Source organism: Bacillus rossius, chromosome 2 (genome assembly GCF_032445375.1).
Source record: "Bacillus rossius redtenbacheri isolate Brsri chromosome 2, Brsri_v3, whole genome shotgun sequence".
Taxonomy (NCBI): Eukaryota; Metazoa; Arthropoda; class Insecta; order Phasmatodea; family Bacillidae; genus Bacillus; species Bacillus rossius.
The window spans coordinates 24,561,540-24,579,031 of NC_086331.1; the positions used below are offsets into that span (position 1 = coordinate 24,561,540).

At 50.8% G+C, this 17,492-nt stretch overlaps 1 protein-coding gene across 3 annotated transcripts in view; it reads left to right on the top strand.

The window, feature by feature from the left end:
- The window catches only part of LOC134529177 (uncharacterized), a 129,227-nt gene that overhangs the window by 102,110 nt on the left and 9,625 nt on the right, over positions 1–17,492 (top strand). The gene's annotated exons all lie outside the window — the stretch shown is intronic.

The following is a 17,492-nucleotide window of genomic DNA, read 5'->3' on the forward strand; positions in this document are numbered from 1 at the left end:
TTGGTCTCGTGGTCTAGTGGTCAAGGTGTCCGCCTCGTAACCACGACATCCTGGACGTTTTCACGTCCCATGGATCGAATCCCAGCCTCGGCACTGAAATTATTTTAGTTAAAGAAAAAAAATAAAATAATCCCTGCTGCTATCTGGTGGCGACCAACAGAACTATATGACGTCGCAAGATGGCTGCCTCCAGCAGACGAAAACAAGATGGCGGCCACCAGCAGACGAAACAAGATGACGGCTGCTGATTACATCGAATTTCAAAAGTTCGAAGAAAAAAATCGAATCCAAGATGGCGGCCGTGACGAAAAGTGCAACGGTGACGTCACGATTCGAAGTTGGTGGAAATTTCTAGAAATACAAAATGGCGGATGGATTAGCATGGATTAGCATGGATTAACATATGGATTAGCATGGATTAACATATGGATTAGCATAGATTGGCATACGAATTGGCATAGATTGGTATACGAATTGGCATAGATTGGCATACGAATTGGCATAGATTGGCATACAGATTGGCGTAGATTGGCATGGATTAGCATGGATTAGCATAGATTGGCAAGGTCAAAGGTCAAGGTCAAAGGTCATGATGACGTCATCCAAGATGGCCGCCGATGACGTAATCCAAGATGGCCGGCTCCTGGCTCCTCCGCCTGTTCTTGAACCCCCCATTTCCAACTACTGTAACGGGACATTTTTTCGTGCGTACATGGCTGATGAACGTAACTGGACACTTTTTCGTGTGTGCATGGTCGAAGGAAGTGACATAATCCCCAAATCCCCCTCCCTCCTCCCCTGCCCCCATACGAACCAAATACATCTACTGGCAAACGCCTGTTTGGAATGAGGAATGCGAGAATATGCTTCGAAAATGCGTTTAGGGCAAACGCCTGTAGGGCAAACGACGCACTCCCACTACAGCGACACAGGTAGAAGATTTATCTTGACTCTGAAGTGCAGACCGATTCAGGCCTTTTACAATTCCTAGAAAACAACTTAAAACTATTATCACAATTATTCTATTTTTAAGGAAGTTGTAGCTGGATTATTGTAATATGAGCTTAAACCAAATTTTGTGATTGAATTTAGGTTTTGTAATCAGTGAAATGTATGATGTTTGAAAAATTGAAACATTTATCACGGTAAATCTTTATATTTACTTACCTAAATTTGTGTAACATTACAACACTGACGAGAGTTTATATGTTTGAAATGCCAATTTTTTACTTAGCATAAAGCTAAGTGTAATTAATACATAATATTTGATATACATAGTAGACAAATCAATTATGATACTTCAAATAATCACAACCCAAAATCGCACCATGGATATATATATATACATACAAACGAGGTTTTTTTTTTTTCAACCTCCGATCGGCTGTAATTAAAAAACGGGAATGAATTGGGAAATTATTTTAATGTCAAAAGAAACTTACATCTTTACTCTATTTTTCCACATAATCACCGTGCAGATTGAGTCATTTGTCGTACCGATGCACCAGCTTTCCAATACCCTCTTCATACAATGGTGCCTCCTGCCTATTCAGCCACGTTTCCCAGCATGTCCACCACCTCGGCCCCCTGCTCGCTCAGCTCACCTCAGCCCCTGGAGCAGCACTGCTGGCGCCCACATCACACTGGGACCCCTCAGTCACCCAGTGGAGGCCGTCCCGGTGTTGTCGTACAGTAGTGTCACGCTTATCCGACATAAACGGGTCAGCAGAAAGTCGGATAGTTAAAATGTCGGATTAATAGGGAATTGCTAATAAAAACATTATAAAAGTAAAAATTTGCTAATGTTTTAAACATTTCAAACCTAATAAACATTTTTACAACCAAAAAATAACAAAAATATCTGGCTGAATAATAAGTTGCAGTACCTAGAGTCGGGATCAACAAAAATTATTATGACACTAATTGTCGTTTATGTTTCCGATAGAATAGTTTTTATTTTTGAGATGTTGGATAATACGAAATGTTGGATAAAAAAAGGTCGGATGAACGTGACACTTCGGTATTTGATTATTTGTGCGTAATTCAGTCATATTAATTTAGTAAGAAAATGAAAGTAGGTAATGAAAATAAATCATAACATTGCGTGGTTAAGTTGATGTCAAACATTTATTGGAATTAAATAAAACCTGCATGTGTAGTTCCGATGCGAGTGGTAAAGTCTCTGTTTTCATTGAGTAGAATTCGTGATTTTCCGGAGGTTCAAAGTACAGGAGGTGCTTTTGGGCGTTATTTATTTAATGCCTAAATTATTTCGATAAATACTAAATTGTTTACATGGAATTATGTTAATATAAAGCAGTGTTTACGTTTACAGTAGTCAAATGTCAAGTTTCCTTTCGAATGACTGTGAAAAACGGGGAGGTTCATCGCAGCAATGAAGGAAATATTTTTGTGTCCAATATAAGTTATAAGCCGAGGCTCCAGATTGTTAGGATCTCAAGGCAATCGCGGGCTACATATATCTTGGGTGAAAAATATTGGGTCAAGTAAAGTATTGCATTAATGTTCTGGACATTTACCACGAGATTAAAATAAACTGTATAAAAATGCTAAAATGTCGTTTATTTATTGTTAATTCTGCTTGCGTTTTGTAACATATTGTCCCAGCCTAATCAAAACGCGAGTCAATAGGCCTCAAAGATTTAAATTTTTTATTGGTAAAAAAGTATTAGCCTGGATTAGTATATATTGCACTGAATAATTTCTGTTTGTCACACAACATATTCTTTTCAATCCAGTGTTAGTTTAATACGGTACAATTTCAAATTTATATAAATATAGTAACATTTGAAACAAAAAAAAGGTACGTATTTTTCTGAATGTTTTTAATATTTATTGTACTTAAAACCGATTGGATGATGATATCAGGAAACTAAAAAAAGTTACGTTAACTATTAAAATATTGTTTGCCAAAATCGAAACCATTGAAATAAATAAATAAATATATATATATATATATATATATATATATATATATATATATATATATATATATCCTTTATGGAAATAACTTTAAACTGAGAATACACAAAAAAATAATTCTGTTTTAATTCTTGAATCACTATATTAGGATTTTGCCCTTAGTTCTGTGATTTTTTTTATTTGAATATAATTTTGTAGGTAATATTCTATTTAACTTTTCCTTAATCGTACCAGACTGCCTTTTCCACCAGCCGGCCAAATGGTCGACGTACTGCTATTCAATATATCCATGGTTAAACCAGCAAGCAAATAGCACACGCCAACAATTGGGGCCCATTCGGAAGCAGAAGGCACTGCCTAGCTGCCCTCGGATAGCTAGCAGAGCGACCGCGGAACCGCCTGTCTTCGGTAGGCAAAACCCTTGGTGCGAGCGTCACGTGTCAGATAACGCTTGGGAACACCGCGTTGTAATTATCGTGTCGCCCCCCCCCCCCCCCCCCCCCCCGCTTCTACCCGGATGACAGCGGCGCCCGGGAAGAATATATGTCTGTGATAACCAGTGTTCAACTGATCGTGACTACTAGCGCTCTCCAGCGGGACAGAATCACAACCGTGACCTTGAACCGAGCCCTTAAGGGGGCAGCCTGCTGGGCGCTAAGGGCGACATCGGCTCGGCATCGCGCGCCTCACAGGCACCGACCTGGCGTGCAGTCGCATTCGCTTCGGTGCTTCAGGCGGTGACTCCGTCATTTTACAATACTGTGTGTGGAATGTTTTCGTACCTACAAACGACCGTGAGAACACCCGTTTCAGCCTTTTTCACTGTGCAGAAAGTACACGTTAAAAGACGAAACCATCAAGCACAATGGCTCTTAATTGCTAATCGTAATCAGACATTTTCAATAAATGTTGAGCGGTTTTCCAATAGCGCGGTAACATCTGTAGCTCTGCACACCGGGTGTGTGGTAGGCTGGCCTTTAGGGGCCCGCCTCGCCAGGGGTGTGTGTGTGTTAGTGAGGCGGGATGATAAGCGCGAAGCTCGCTGGTGCTTCTAGCGCGGTGTCTCCTCTGGACTGGCGCGCAGTCTTCTCGTCGTCACAGGATAACTGTGAGATCTGAGCGGTGACCGTAACATTATATGGCTGAGAAATGAAGATAAAGCTGTAATGCAAGTCACTAAGTGCTTTCAAGAATCTGTACTGGTTCTTTTACGCCTAAAATTACTCTGAAAACATGCGTTTTAGCCTTTTTAATTCTTCAAAAAATACAGTTTATAAACTTAATCGAAAATCAAAGATACTTTTCGGCCCTCAACGAACTCTTAAATGATTTCCGTAAGCAGACCCTACTCGGATATCTTGAGTAGTTTTGAAATCGCGTTGTTTTTCCTGAAGCTCTGCACACCTATGTGTGTCCTGGTAAGTAGTCCCGGGCCGCCATTGCTAGCTGCAGCTGGGCTATCGACGCAGTTGCGGTGCCCAGGGCGAGTGCCAGAGCAGGGCATCGAACCCGGAGCCCGCCGGGATTCCCCCCACAACCTTCTGTTTTTAACGGGCTTTTACTATCAGAGGACACCAAATTTCGTAAGCCTGGGCTACGTTTGCGACGGCACGCGAACAAAATGTGAATATCACACTTGCACAGCACAGGATTCGAAGCTTCATTTGCACACAACACCGTAGTTTGCATCACTCCAGCAGATTTTCCCGTCATTTACGTCTGTCGAAATTTTTCAGTTTGAAATGTTTGAAATTTGGCAGCTATTATTTACAGATGCAGTTGTTTACATAAATCCGAGATTTTAATTTCGCCGGTTTGTTTTCAAGCTTAGGAATAATTAACTGCAAAATGTTTCCTCCGAAATAAATACATAACAAGTCAACTATTCTATGCGCGCACAGTAAGCAGTTCGACAACTTTCTGTGCACTGTGTGGGTGCTGTTTTGCTGTGCGTGTGCTATTTTCCAGTGTGGCTGCTGATATATTTTTGTGTCTGTACGTCTGTGCTGTACGCTTGTTGCTGCGAATGTAGCCCAGCCTTTCTTTAGAAACTTTGTTTGATATGCCATAGGTTGAATATAATATTTGAAATTGAAATTTTTTTAATTTTTAATTCCTGTGAATTTAGACGTGGTAAACTGGGAATTAGTTGAAAACATTGTTTACCTGTGCTGTTGACCTGTGCTGAAACAGTGTTTAAGTGTATCTTAAGGTTTATTTTGGATATTTTAGGGATTAGTGAATTTATAATTATTAGTTTTTTTTTGTGTTTGCGCACTAGAATGTTATTTAAACTACGGGATTACTAAACCGTGGGCGCGTTGCACTGGCTGCCTGGGCGACCTTGAGACAGGTCACTGACCTCGGCAGGTGGAACCACGATTATTTGACGAATACATTTCACTCCAGGCTAAACTCGACTTGCCTGAACCCAATCAATCCTTTTCAGAATGCTCTGACGACAGTCGTCGTACCCTCCCAGATACAGAGGCCGTACCTGGCCACCGACGCGGGCCTGAGGGGGCCTGTTTCCCCCCCCCCCCAGTGAACCCCAGTGTGTGCGACGGCCAGGGACGCACCCGCGTGCGCCCTAGCATGCCAACGAGTGTTTTTTCTATGTGACTTTATCGTTTATTTCAGTGTGTATATATTTGTAAACGATTAAGGGATTTGAATGTGTGTAATTAACTTATTTTATTTATTATTCATTGTGCAAGTTCGCTGTGTAATTAATGTCTCGTGTATGTCTTTGTAAATAATTCAATAACTTTTTCTGAAGCGTTTCGCCGTAGTATGTAATTGCAGCCTGGCGCGCCGCGGGACGGAGCTCTCTCCCACGCCGGCCGATTTTCCCCTCCCTCCCCGCCACCCGCGGGCGCCGGCCCGCGGGCGAGCGGGGAGAGTCAGTCGCGTCCTGGTCTCGAGCGGAGACAGACGTGTTCGTTGCTCCGCGAGCCGCGCACGTTGCGCTCGGGATTGAACGTTCGCTCAGTCCGCAGTCGGTCACGGCAGCTGAGCTGCCACCGCGAATCAGCTTAGCATTGTTAACTTACGAGTCATCGGGAGACGTGTCTAGCGGGCAGTTTCTACAACGCGAACGTGGTGCTACGAGTCTCTGAACTTTTCGCCGTCCACGGAACATTACGTAACGGGCCGCGTACGTACAGCGCTCCGTCTTCGGGCCCTCTCTCACTGGGTCAGCTTAGCATTAATAAACTTTACGATTCGCGCCGAAACGTATTTGAGAACCGCCCCGTCATCAGGGAGTCCGTGTCGCCGTGGTAGGGCACTTGTTCCGCGACGGTTCCGCCAGGCTGCGGCAGGACTTTATAAGCGTTAATAAAAGACGGCTCGTGAAATTCGTTAATGCCGTGTTCTGCTTGCGACAACCTACCAACATTCCTCGCAATCACTTCACTCTCCCTCCAGGTCCCGCCTTTCCCGGTCCCGGCCACGTTGGCCTGGACCCACACCTCTCCGACGAGGGCAGTACGGGCATAACAGGACATTTATTTCAACGGGAAAACGGGGACCAGAAGCCGAGGGACGTCATTTGGCGCCCAACGTGGGGCCGTAAGCGCACGCAAGCGCACGCAAGCGCACGCAAGCGCGCAGGTGCAGGACAGAACGGAAGCAGGTGCGACCGCGCGGCGTGGGAGCGGCTCGAATTCGAGACGGCGCGCCGGCGCGCCGGCGGGAGATAACGCGGCGCGGGAACGTCGCGAATACGAGTCGTTTTCGGCGAGAGATAACGTGTCGTGGGGGCGACAGAAATACAAGACGGCGGTGCAGCGGTATCCCGGACTGAAGATAACGCGCCGGGGAGGATCGTATTGTATTACTGGGGGAGATTGTGTTCACGATCCGCGGATCAGTAGCACAGGAGGACAGGATGGCGTGGAAACAGGCGGGACAAGAAAGATACGAGCTAATCTGTTTCGAAACGGACTTGTGTGAGGAGGGAGACTCCGCGAAAATGGACGTAAAAAACGAGGTGTGCGGGTCCGGCGGCGCGGCCGAGGGCGCGAACAGCACGGACAGCACAGTTGAGGACAGTAAACGGGAACAGGGGGACAGGCACGCGGACGCAGATGGGCCGGTAGTGCGGTACGTGAGCACGCAGTTTGAGTTGCCAGAGTTTGCGGGGAGAGACAACGAGGACCCGCGGGAGTTTTTGCGGGAGTGTGAACACCTCCTAAAACTGTACGAAGTGCGACGGGCGGAGTGGACGCCGCGAGTGGCGGGACAGCTCCGCGGCGAGGCAAGGAACTGGTGGTCAATGGCCGGGAGTTTTGATACCGAGTGGGGACATTTTGTACGCCAAGTCAAAACTAGGTTTGATAACGATCAGGCGCGGGCAATGTGTTTGCGGACATTTTATTGCCGAAACCAGGAGGAGGACGAGAGTGCAGAGCAGTTCATTTACGAGAAGTTACGCATGTTCCGCCGATTGGGGACAAGTGGGGACGTGAGTGCGGCGTTGCCAACCATTGTCGAACAATTGCTGCCAGAGTTTCGCCCCTTCATGAGGACGGCTGCTGGTCGTGACACGGAGGAGTTCGTGGCCCTCGCCCGCGTGATCGAACGTGACATGTCGCAGTGGAGGACGGCACTCAGGGGCGCGAGAGCTCCCCGTGCTCGCTCGGGGCCGCGGGGGGTCACCGTCACAGAGGTCACGGACAGTGACTTGGCCGTGGTGAGCTACGCCGGCGGCGCGGGACCGCGCAGGACAACAGACCGCGGTGGCACCAGGGAACGCCCGGAACCAGCTGCGACAGGAGGAGGACGTCACGAGCGGACAGCTACGAGAGAGAGGGACGAACGTCCGCCGCGATGCCGTTTTTGCCCGGACGCGTACCATTGGCATCGCCTCTGCCCCACCAGAGCCGCGTGGGAGGAGGCGCGCGAAGGCAACACGTCGCAGGCGGGAAACGCAGGACCGGGGGCGGAGGGACAACTGGGTGCCGCTCCCCGGCCCGCCAGCCACCGGCAGTCCCAGTAACTGACAGAACACGTCGACCACCACCGGCGCCTACCGCACTAACGTCCTGTATGCCGCCGGGAAGCAGGGGACAACGGGACTGCTCCTCATCAGCTGTCCCCACGCCGGGGCAACTGCGGGGACAGCTGACTGCCGGCGCCACCACCGCGGCCCTGAGGCCGGGTATACCAGGGCCGGACCAGCCGCCTCGTCGACACGCCGTCGACGGGGCGGACAACCAGAGCATCAGCGCAGGCATCTCGCCGGCCATCTCCGTGCAGGGACAGCTGACTGCCGGCGCCACCACCGCGGCCCTGAGGCCGGTTATACCAGGGCCGGACCAGCCGCCTCGTCGACCTGTCGTCGACGAGGTGGACCACCGGAACGTCAACACGTCGGCGCCGGAGCGAGCCGCGGACCTCGCCGCGAGTTCCCCACGCCCGGACGGCCAGGTGGCCGGGGGCGGTGGGGGACAGACGACTGCACAGCTGGGGCAGGTCGGCCCCGAGGAGCCGGAGCTGCTGCGAATTCCTGTCCGCGCTAACGGGCGGGAGATGCTGGCCCTGGTGGACACCGCCGCCAGCCGAACCTACATCGCGGCCCACCTGGTGGGAGCGGAGGCAGTGACACCGCGGAGGGAGCTGGTGCAGCTGGCCACCAGGGATGCCGTCGTTGCAGCAGGGGGCATCACTCAGGTAACAATGAGCATCGTTGGTCACGTTAGCCACGTCGAGGCCTGGGTGGTCCCCGAGCTCCGCGAGGGGCTGATTCTGGGGGTCCCATGGCTGCACGAGGTCGACGCCACCGTGGAAGTACGAGCTGGCCGGATGCACTTCGGCACCCAGGGGCGCTGGACGGTGTACGGCGTGCACCAGGTTCCCCCCAGTCCCCCTCAGTCAGTCATTCGCCTAGAAGACCTTCAGCACGGTGTTCCAGAGGAGTACGTCGATGTCATCAACCATGTCCTCACCTCTCAGGCACAGGTATTTGCGGCCGCGGACCGGCTACGACGGACAAACGTGACGGAGCACCGGATACCGATGGTACCGCACCGCCCTCCCTTTGAGAAGGTATACGGATTTGGCATCCGGGAACGGGAGGCCATACAGACTCAAATTGACGAGATGTTACGTGACGGGGTAGTGGAACCCAGCACCTCCCCGTATAACTCACGGGTGGTGCTGGCCACCAAGAAAGACGGAAGTCTACGCTTTTGCATAAACTTCAAGGCGATAAACAAACTGACCATTCCCGCCCCGCCCCCGCAGATCAATATCACAGACGCACTGGCAGGACTGGGGGACGCCACTATTTTCACGACACTAGACTTAAAATCAGGCTACTGGCAGGTGCCGGTATGTCTGGAGGACCGCCCTAAGAAGGCATTTACGGCACCAGACGGTCGACGTTACCAGTTCTGCGCCATGCCGTTTGGTCTCATGGACGCCCCTGCCACGTTCCAGGCCCTGATGGTACGTGTTCTGGATGGGTACATTGGTGAGTTCGCCAGTGCCTATCTGGACGACGTTATCATCTGGTCCAGGACGTGGGAGGAACACGCGCACCATCTGGCATTGGTGCTAGAACGTATGGCCAGACACGGACTGACGTGCGCCCCAAAGAAATGCCACATTGGGGCCACGGAAATAGAGTTCCTAGGACTTATAGTGACGGCGGAGGGGTGCCGCCCCCGACCTGAGCAGTTGGAGCTAATAGAGGGAAAGGGGGCACCGAAGACCAGGAAGCAGCTCCAGAAGCTGCTGGGGCTGCTCAACTGGCTGCGGTCCTTCGTCCCCGACTTCGCTACGGTGACGGCCCCGATGACGGACCTACTGTCGCCGAAGACTAAGTTCCGGTGGACCCCTTCCGCGGACGAGGCCTTGCGACAGGTGAAGCGCCGGTTCAGGAACTGTCACACGCTCTCACGCCTGGTGCCCAGCCGCCCCATCTTCATCCAGACGGATGCGAGTCAGGAGGGGATGGGGGCGGTGTTGTACCAGATGGATGACCGGGGCGAGAGGCGCGTGATCGAGTACGCCAGCGCCAAGTTTGGGCAGGCTGAGCGGAAGTATCACGTGAATGAGCAAGAGTGCCTTGCGGTGGTCTGGGCCCTACAGAGGTACCGTCACCACGTCGAGGGCCGCTCATTCACGCTGAGAACCGACAGCCAATGCCTCCGCTGGTTGGACTCCGCTCAGGGCCGGAAGTCTAAGTTCACTCGGTGGGCCATGCTGATCCAGGAATTCTCGTTCACGGTCGAGCACATTCCTGGACGTGAAAATCAGTTGGCCGACGAGTTGTCCCGGAATCCGGACCCTGAGAATGAGTTCCACGACGACCAGGGCTGGGAGGAAGTGCTCCTCCCTGAGCGTGAGCGCGGGGTAGAGGACTCGGTGCCGCGACCGTGCGCGTTGTACGCGCTGACAAGCCCCACTGCTCCTGCACCCGACGCGCGACCCGAGACTATGACTGACCTGCTGGCGTGGGTCCACGCGGCGCAACTCCGGGACCCCGACACCCGGACCCGACTGACAGAGTGTGGGGAGGGGGTGATACCGGGCTGCCGGAGCCTGAACGGGGTGCTCCAGACCAGGGGGGCTCACAGGTCGAGCGGGTGGCGGACCCACGTGCCGCCCGAGGCCAGGCGCTGGGTCCTGAGCTACCTGCATGACCACCCCCTGGCGGGACACCCGGGCGCGGAGCAGACGCTGCGTGAGGTCAGACGGACGTTCCGCTGGCCTGGCGACGCGGCAGAAGTGAGACGCTACGTGCGGGCCTGCCTGCGTTGCCAGGAGCGGAAGTCCAGGCGACCCGACGGCAAGGAGCAGCAGGTCCCACGACGGCCCCGGAATCCCTTCCACACTGTGGCGGTGGATATTATGGGGCCGTATCCTCGCACGTCCCGTGGTCGGCGATTCATTGTTGTGGTCACGGATGTCTTCACCCGCTGGGCGGAGGCGTTCGCAGTACCAAACGTGAAAGCCGGCACCGTGATTGCCCTGCTCGAGCGCGAGTTCTTCCCGCGATACGGGTACCCCGCGGTCCTGCTGACGGACAACGGGGTGCAGTTCACGGGGAGAAGCTGGCGAGTGTCCTGCGCGGGTTGGGGGGTGGAGCATCACACGACGCCCACCTACCATCCGCGCGCGAATCCGACCGAAAGGCGGAATCAGGACATTAAAACTCAGCTGCGCATCCGGTTGGACGAGGACCACACCAAGTGGGACCTGCACCTGCCGACGCTGCTGTTTTGCCTGCGCCGTCGGACGAACGCGGTCACGGGCCATTCCCCCGCTGAACTGGTGCAGGGCCGGAACCTCGCCCTGCCCGGGGAAGCGCGCGCAACCCCCGACTTGCACAACATGACCACGGACGATCTGCGCGAAGACGCCCGACGTCGCCAAGCTGACTACCTGACTAGACGTACGCCGCAGACGCACCAGCCCCCAGCACGACTAGAGCCTGGCCAGCAGGTGTTTGTTAAGTGTCATCACCTGTCGGCTGGCGAGCGGGGCTTTTGCGCCAGTCTGGCTCCTAAGTGGGCGGGGCCACAGGAGATCGTAGACAGACTGGGCACCACCTCGTACCTCGTGCGTCGCGCCGACGGACGGACAACTAAGGTGCACAGGGACGACATTCGACTGATAGGCGACCCGCACGACGAGTACGACCACGACGACAGCGGACCAGTGGACGGTGACGAGGCCGAGGATGACGTCACCGAAGGTGTACTGGCCGACCTTGGCGCCCCTGTGGTGGTACCGCCGGAGCCGGACCTGGGACGTCGACGGGGACACGCCCACCCCAGGTCACTGCGGGGGGTTGGCAGGAACGTTGACAGGGACGACGACACACGGGACGGGACCGATGACAACGTCGCAGTAGGATTCCTGGTCGACCTCGATGACCCCGTGGTGACGCCACCGTAACCGGATCAGGGACGTCGACGGGGACACGCCCACCCCAGGTCACTGCGGGGGGTGGGCAGGAACGTTGACAGGGACGACGACACACGGGACAGGACCGATGACAACGTCGCAGTAGGAGTCCTGGTCGACCTCGGTGACCCCGTGGTGACGCCACCGGAACCGGATCAGGGACGTCGACGGGGACACGCCCACCCCAGGTCACTGCGGGGGGTGGGCAGGAACGTTGACAGGGACGACGACACACGGGACAGGACCGATGACAACGTCGCAGTAGGAGTCCTGGTCGACCTCGGTGACCCCGTGGTGACGCCACCGGAGCCGGATCAGGGACGTCGACGGGGACACGCCCACCCCAGGTCACTGCGGGGGGTGGGCAGAAACGTTGACAGGGACGACGACACCTGGGGCACGACACATGGACGGGCCCCCACGACGACACCGACTCAGCCTCCTACGGGGGGACAGCAAAAGGGGAACGGTGGTTGGCAACTGGCAAGAGGGGGCGGGGAACGGACGCCCGTCAGAAGGGGCGGAAGGGGTCCGCGTGGCGCAAGCATGGCAGAGCTGGAGCGCTTCGTGGACCGGGTGCTCCCGCCTGATGACGTCAGCGCCTACGCCAACGACACTGATGGACCACTCATCGAGGACGTAACACATGACAACACTGCTCAGGGCGACCTGGTCGACCTGAGTGAACCAGTGGTGACGTTGCCGGAGCCTACCCAGAGACGTGGACGGAGGTACGTCCACTCCTGGGAACGGCGGGTGACGGGGACGGACGTGAGCAAGGACGTGACAGACGGGGTAACGGTCCGGCTCCTCAGTGGGGAGGGCGATGTCGACAGGGCCCAGCAGGTGGTCCTGGACTTGCCTTCCGGGGAGCCGAGGATGACCGCTCACGCGGGGAGGGGACCGGCGTTGCGCCGGTCCACGCGTGAGAAGACGGCCCCCCACTACCTCCGGGACTACGAGTGGGGGAGTCAGCGCAAACCCCGAGACGTAAGACAAACGACCGACGGGGGGTTACGCTGCAGCGTGATGCAGCTCCTGCCCCAGTTTGCCCGACCCGGACGGAATGACGTGACGAGCTCCGACGACCAGACAAGTGGCCGGACGCGGACGCGGCTGCCGGTCTAGGTCGGCGTCGGGGGCCAGGACGGCCTCGGGAGAGGGGGGGCATATGACGACAGTCGTCGTACCCTCCCAGATACAGAGGCCGTACCTGGCCACCGACGCGGGCCTGAGGGGGCCTGTTTCCCCCCCCCCAGTGAACCCCAGTGTGTGCGACGGCCAGGGACGCACCCGCGTGCGCCCTAGCATGCCAACGAGTGTTTTTTCTATGTGACTTTATCGTTTATTTCAGTGTGTATATATTTGTAAACGATTAAGGGATTTGAATGTGTGTAATTAACTTATTTTATTTATTATTCATTGTGCAAGTTCGCTGTGTAATTAATGTCTCGTGTATGTCTTTGTAAATAATTCAATAACTTTTTCTGAAGCGTTTCGCCGTAGTATGTAATTGCAGCCTGGCGCGCCGCGGGACGGAGCTCTCTCCCACGCCGGCCGATTTTCCCCTCCCTCCCCGCCACCCGCGGGCGCCGGCCCGCGGGCGAGCGGGGAGAGTCAGTCGCGTCCTGGTCTCGAGCGGAGACAGACGTGTTCGTTGCTCCGCGAGCCGCGCACGTTGCGCTCGGGATTGAACGTTCGCTCAGTCCGCAGTCGGTCACGGCAGCTGAGCTGCCACCGCGAATCAGCTTAGCATTGTTAACTTACGAGTCATCGGGAGACGTGTCTAGCGGGCAGTTTCTACAACGCGAACGTGGTGCTACGAGTCTCTGAACTTTTCGCCGTCCACGGAACATTACGTAACGGGCCGCGTACGTACAGCGCTCCGTCTTCGGGCCCTCTCTCACTGGGTCAGCTTAGCATTAATAAACTTTACGATTCGCGCCGAAACGTATTTGAGAACCGCCCCGTCATCAGGGAGTCCGTGTCGCCGTGGTAGGGCACTTGTTCCGCGACGGTTCCGCCAGGCTGCGGCAGGACTTTATAAGCGTTAATAAAAGACGGCTCGTGAAATTCGTTAATGCCGTGTTCTGCTTGCGACAACCTACCAACATTCCTCGCAATCACTTCACTCTCCCTCCAGGTCCCGCCTTTCCCGGTCCCGGCCACGTTGGCCTGGACCCACACCTCTCCGACGAGGGCAGTACGGGCATAACAGGACATTTATTTCAACGGGAAAACGGGGACCAGAAGCCGAGGGACGTCAGCTCATTGGCCGATAACAAGGTCACATCCTTTGGCGAGGTATGCGTGATTGGGTAACAACTTTATATTTCTTGTTTATAACAGGCCCAGGGTCATCAAGCACTGTAGTCCAATCATCAACGTGAAGCAGATGTATACGTGGTTTGTCTACTTTGCTTACAAAATAATTGTGGCTCTACTGGGCACGATGGACCAATATTTTTTTTTTTAGACAGCTATAAGGTGAATAGAAAAACAAATAATACAGTATCTACTAAGTTACTGAAAATGCTACCCCTCCATCTATACTAATATTATAAAGATAAAGAGTTTGTTTGTTTGTTTGTTTGAACGCGCTAATCTCAGGAAACACTGGTCCGATTTGAAAAATTCTTTCAGTGTTGGATAGTACATTTATCGAGGAAGGCTATAGACTATATTATATTATAAATAACATTAGGGATCCTTACTAAAAGTCCAATTTAGAATCAAATGCGTTGGAGGGGGTTAGATACAACATGCAGTGCACGTACGAAGTGTGTGTTGACAATGACGCAGGCGCATAGTAGTTTATTTCCTATTGCCTATTAACATTGTTTTCACGCACTAGATGCCTTATCATTCTTAATTTTCCCATACAAGTAAAAAACACCCGTGTGATATTAACAACGAAGCAATCAGTACCCTCATAAGAGTTCAATTAGTATTTAAATACTTTTTATCACTTCAATCGCAAACCTAAACTATTGTTTTTTTCCTCTATCTGTGTTTAATTTGTTTTTTTATTGCCCTTTTTTGCAAGTATATATATTTTAACAGACTTGAAACTTCACAGTAATGTTCCTTATGTTACGCAGGATGACATTTTCCGAAAAATTAGATCCCATGGGTGGTTAAAACCAGGCAACAGTGGGTACTTTGCATGAGAACAGGATTTTGCATTGTTCATGCCTTCTGCGTCTCCATGGCAACGGGCATCGCGCGGCAGTGGCGTACCCACAAAGAAGGGGCATGTATAATGAGCGGCGCAAGAGTGATCTGCCTGTAGACTGCCGTAGCGAAGTACGGGTACATCAGTTGTACGTTGCATGCACGAGTCGGGAAACCATCGGTGCTATTCATTTTCTCTCCGGTACATTATACAGCATTGTAATAAATTTTCTCTGAATTTTTTTTAAATTTACCATTACTGTAAATGGGAGATGTGGCTTAATTTTTTTCCATTAGTATAGCCGTGCGAAGCCGGGTCGGGCAGCTAGTAGTGTACCTATATATCTATACCTCCGGAGGCATAAGTAGAGACCGGGAAATTGGCGGTTTTATTTCGTGATAGGCTAAAATTCAAATAATTATACTTTTGTGCTTCTTCTGCTGGATGATCTTGGCTAATTTGAAACTCTCAATCATAGAAGCGTCGAATCACAAGTTACCCAGCTGCGACACCTCACAAGGCCGCAGCCAATGAACAGGCGACGTTCGCCCTAGTATGCAGAGGATCTCGTAATTTATCCTGGAGGTCACTGAACGCGCGAATTTCTCCGGTCCTTAGGCATAAGACACTGTGTCCACTTTTCGACAAAACGCACTTTTAACCATAAACGTGACCACTGTTTTTAGATTCTTTATATTGGCATACAAAACTAAGATCGAAGATATGACAAAAATTCACATATTTTGGGTAGAAAATAGTTCAGTATAAGTCAGGCAAATTTTAAATATTTTTAAACTGCTCAATCGAAAAATATGGTTTTTTTAACACAGTTTCTCATGCTTCCGATGTACATGTGTGTCCTAATTACCTAATTTTTAGAGATACAGAAATTTCACGCATTCATTAAGTCACAAGTTATACTGAAAACCTTCACACTCTCGCACTGTGTTCATGATTGGACCATATTTATCTGGACATGCCCCTCTAGGACTGTGAGCCAATGATGTCCAGCTAGGAGAGAAGTAAACGAATCAGGTAATGCCAATTAACAAGGCTAAAATGTTCTCGTTCAACCAGTGAGAAAGCGAACATGGGTTGAGCACACCTATGACTGAATTCTACCCTGAGGCCAGACGAAACCGCGAAATTTCTGGGTCTCTACGAATTGTTGTGTGTATGTGTGTGTGTGTGTGTGTGTGTGTGTGTGTGTGTGTGTGTGTGTGTATATATATATATATATATATATATATATATATAATTTGACCTTGGGAATACAACATTAACTCAAGTTTAGTTTCTATGCTTTGTCAAATAATTTTTCAATTATCAACGTATAAAAGAAATAAAAATATAAAAGGAAATATTGTATCCAACATAAAAATTCCTTTTTACAAGTTACTTGCTATCGCACGTAACAAGTAATCCTTTGCCATGCATCTTCTTTTTGTCGCCATGTAACCGCATCGGTTTTCTAGCATTCTACGATACTGGAATACTTTTCCACTAAAGATAAAGTAACTCCGTTTCCGAAGCGAGAAAATTTCCGGATCGTGGCCGTTTATTTTCGTCCATATTGATGTTTAAAATTTTCTCTAACCGAACTTTAAACACTGGCCAAAAGTAACAAACGAAGGTAGTACGACAGCCAATCGCGATCCGATACGTCATCGCCTGGTTGCCATATTTCCCTTAACCATTGTTTAGTTAAACACTCGTTAAAAGTACGTTGGGAAACAGTCAAATGATAATCAGTACTTTAATGTCCTGTTTAAATTAATCGTTCGATTAGATAACCGAAACTTTAAACATACTTTGTGAAACCGACCCTTAAGGTTACAAAACATCAGCGCAAGATCTGCTATAAGGATTTCGTTGATCAATCTCGAAAATCGGGCCTTACAGCAATAGTGTCTTGACCTGCACAAAATGAAACATGTAAATAAATGTTGAACAGAATTTGTTTAATTAATGTAACCATTATATAAATTGTTTATTCTTGGTTTTGTACTTGTAGAAATTATGTAATATTTTTTTTTGTAATTTTTTGTTTTTATTTCTCGAACCTATACTTTAATGGTAATTTTAATTAAATAGTTTTTTTTTTACCTAAAATAGGGAATCGATCTAATCAATCATTATTTTAACAAGCATTTTTGATGATTTTTAAAGACTTTTCCGATTTTCTAGCTTAATATATACAGAGTTTCAAGATAGCGACAAGGACAGCCAACAAGATGGTAGGCGCCCTGCCAATAAATAATTACTGCATTTTAGTGGGAAAAAATTAAACTAATATGGCAGCAGCACCCTCTAGTGGTAGAAAATGAGATCTGGCCTCCAGTAGACGAAAACAAGATGGCCACCATGTCATACTGGCTGATGTACTTAGCATTAGTGGTACAGGGTCAGTCTGCTGGTGGATTCCGTGGAGGAAGGATCCGTCACCATTTTTAAT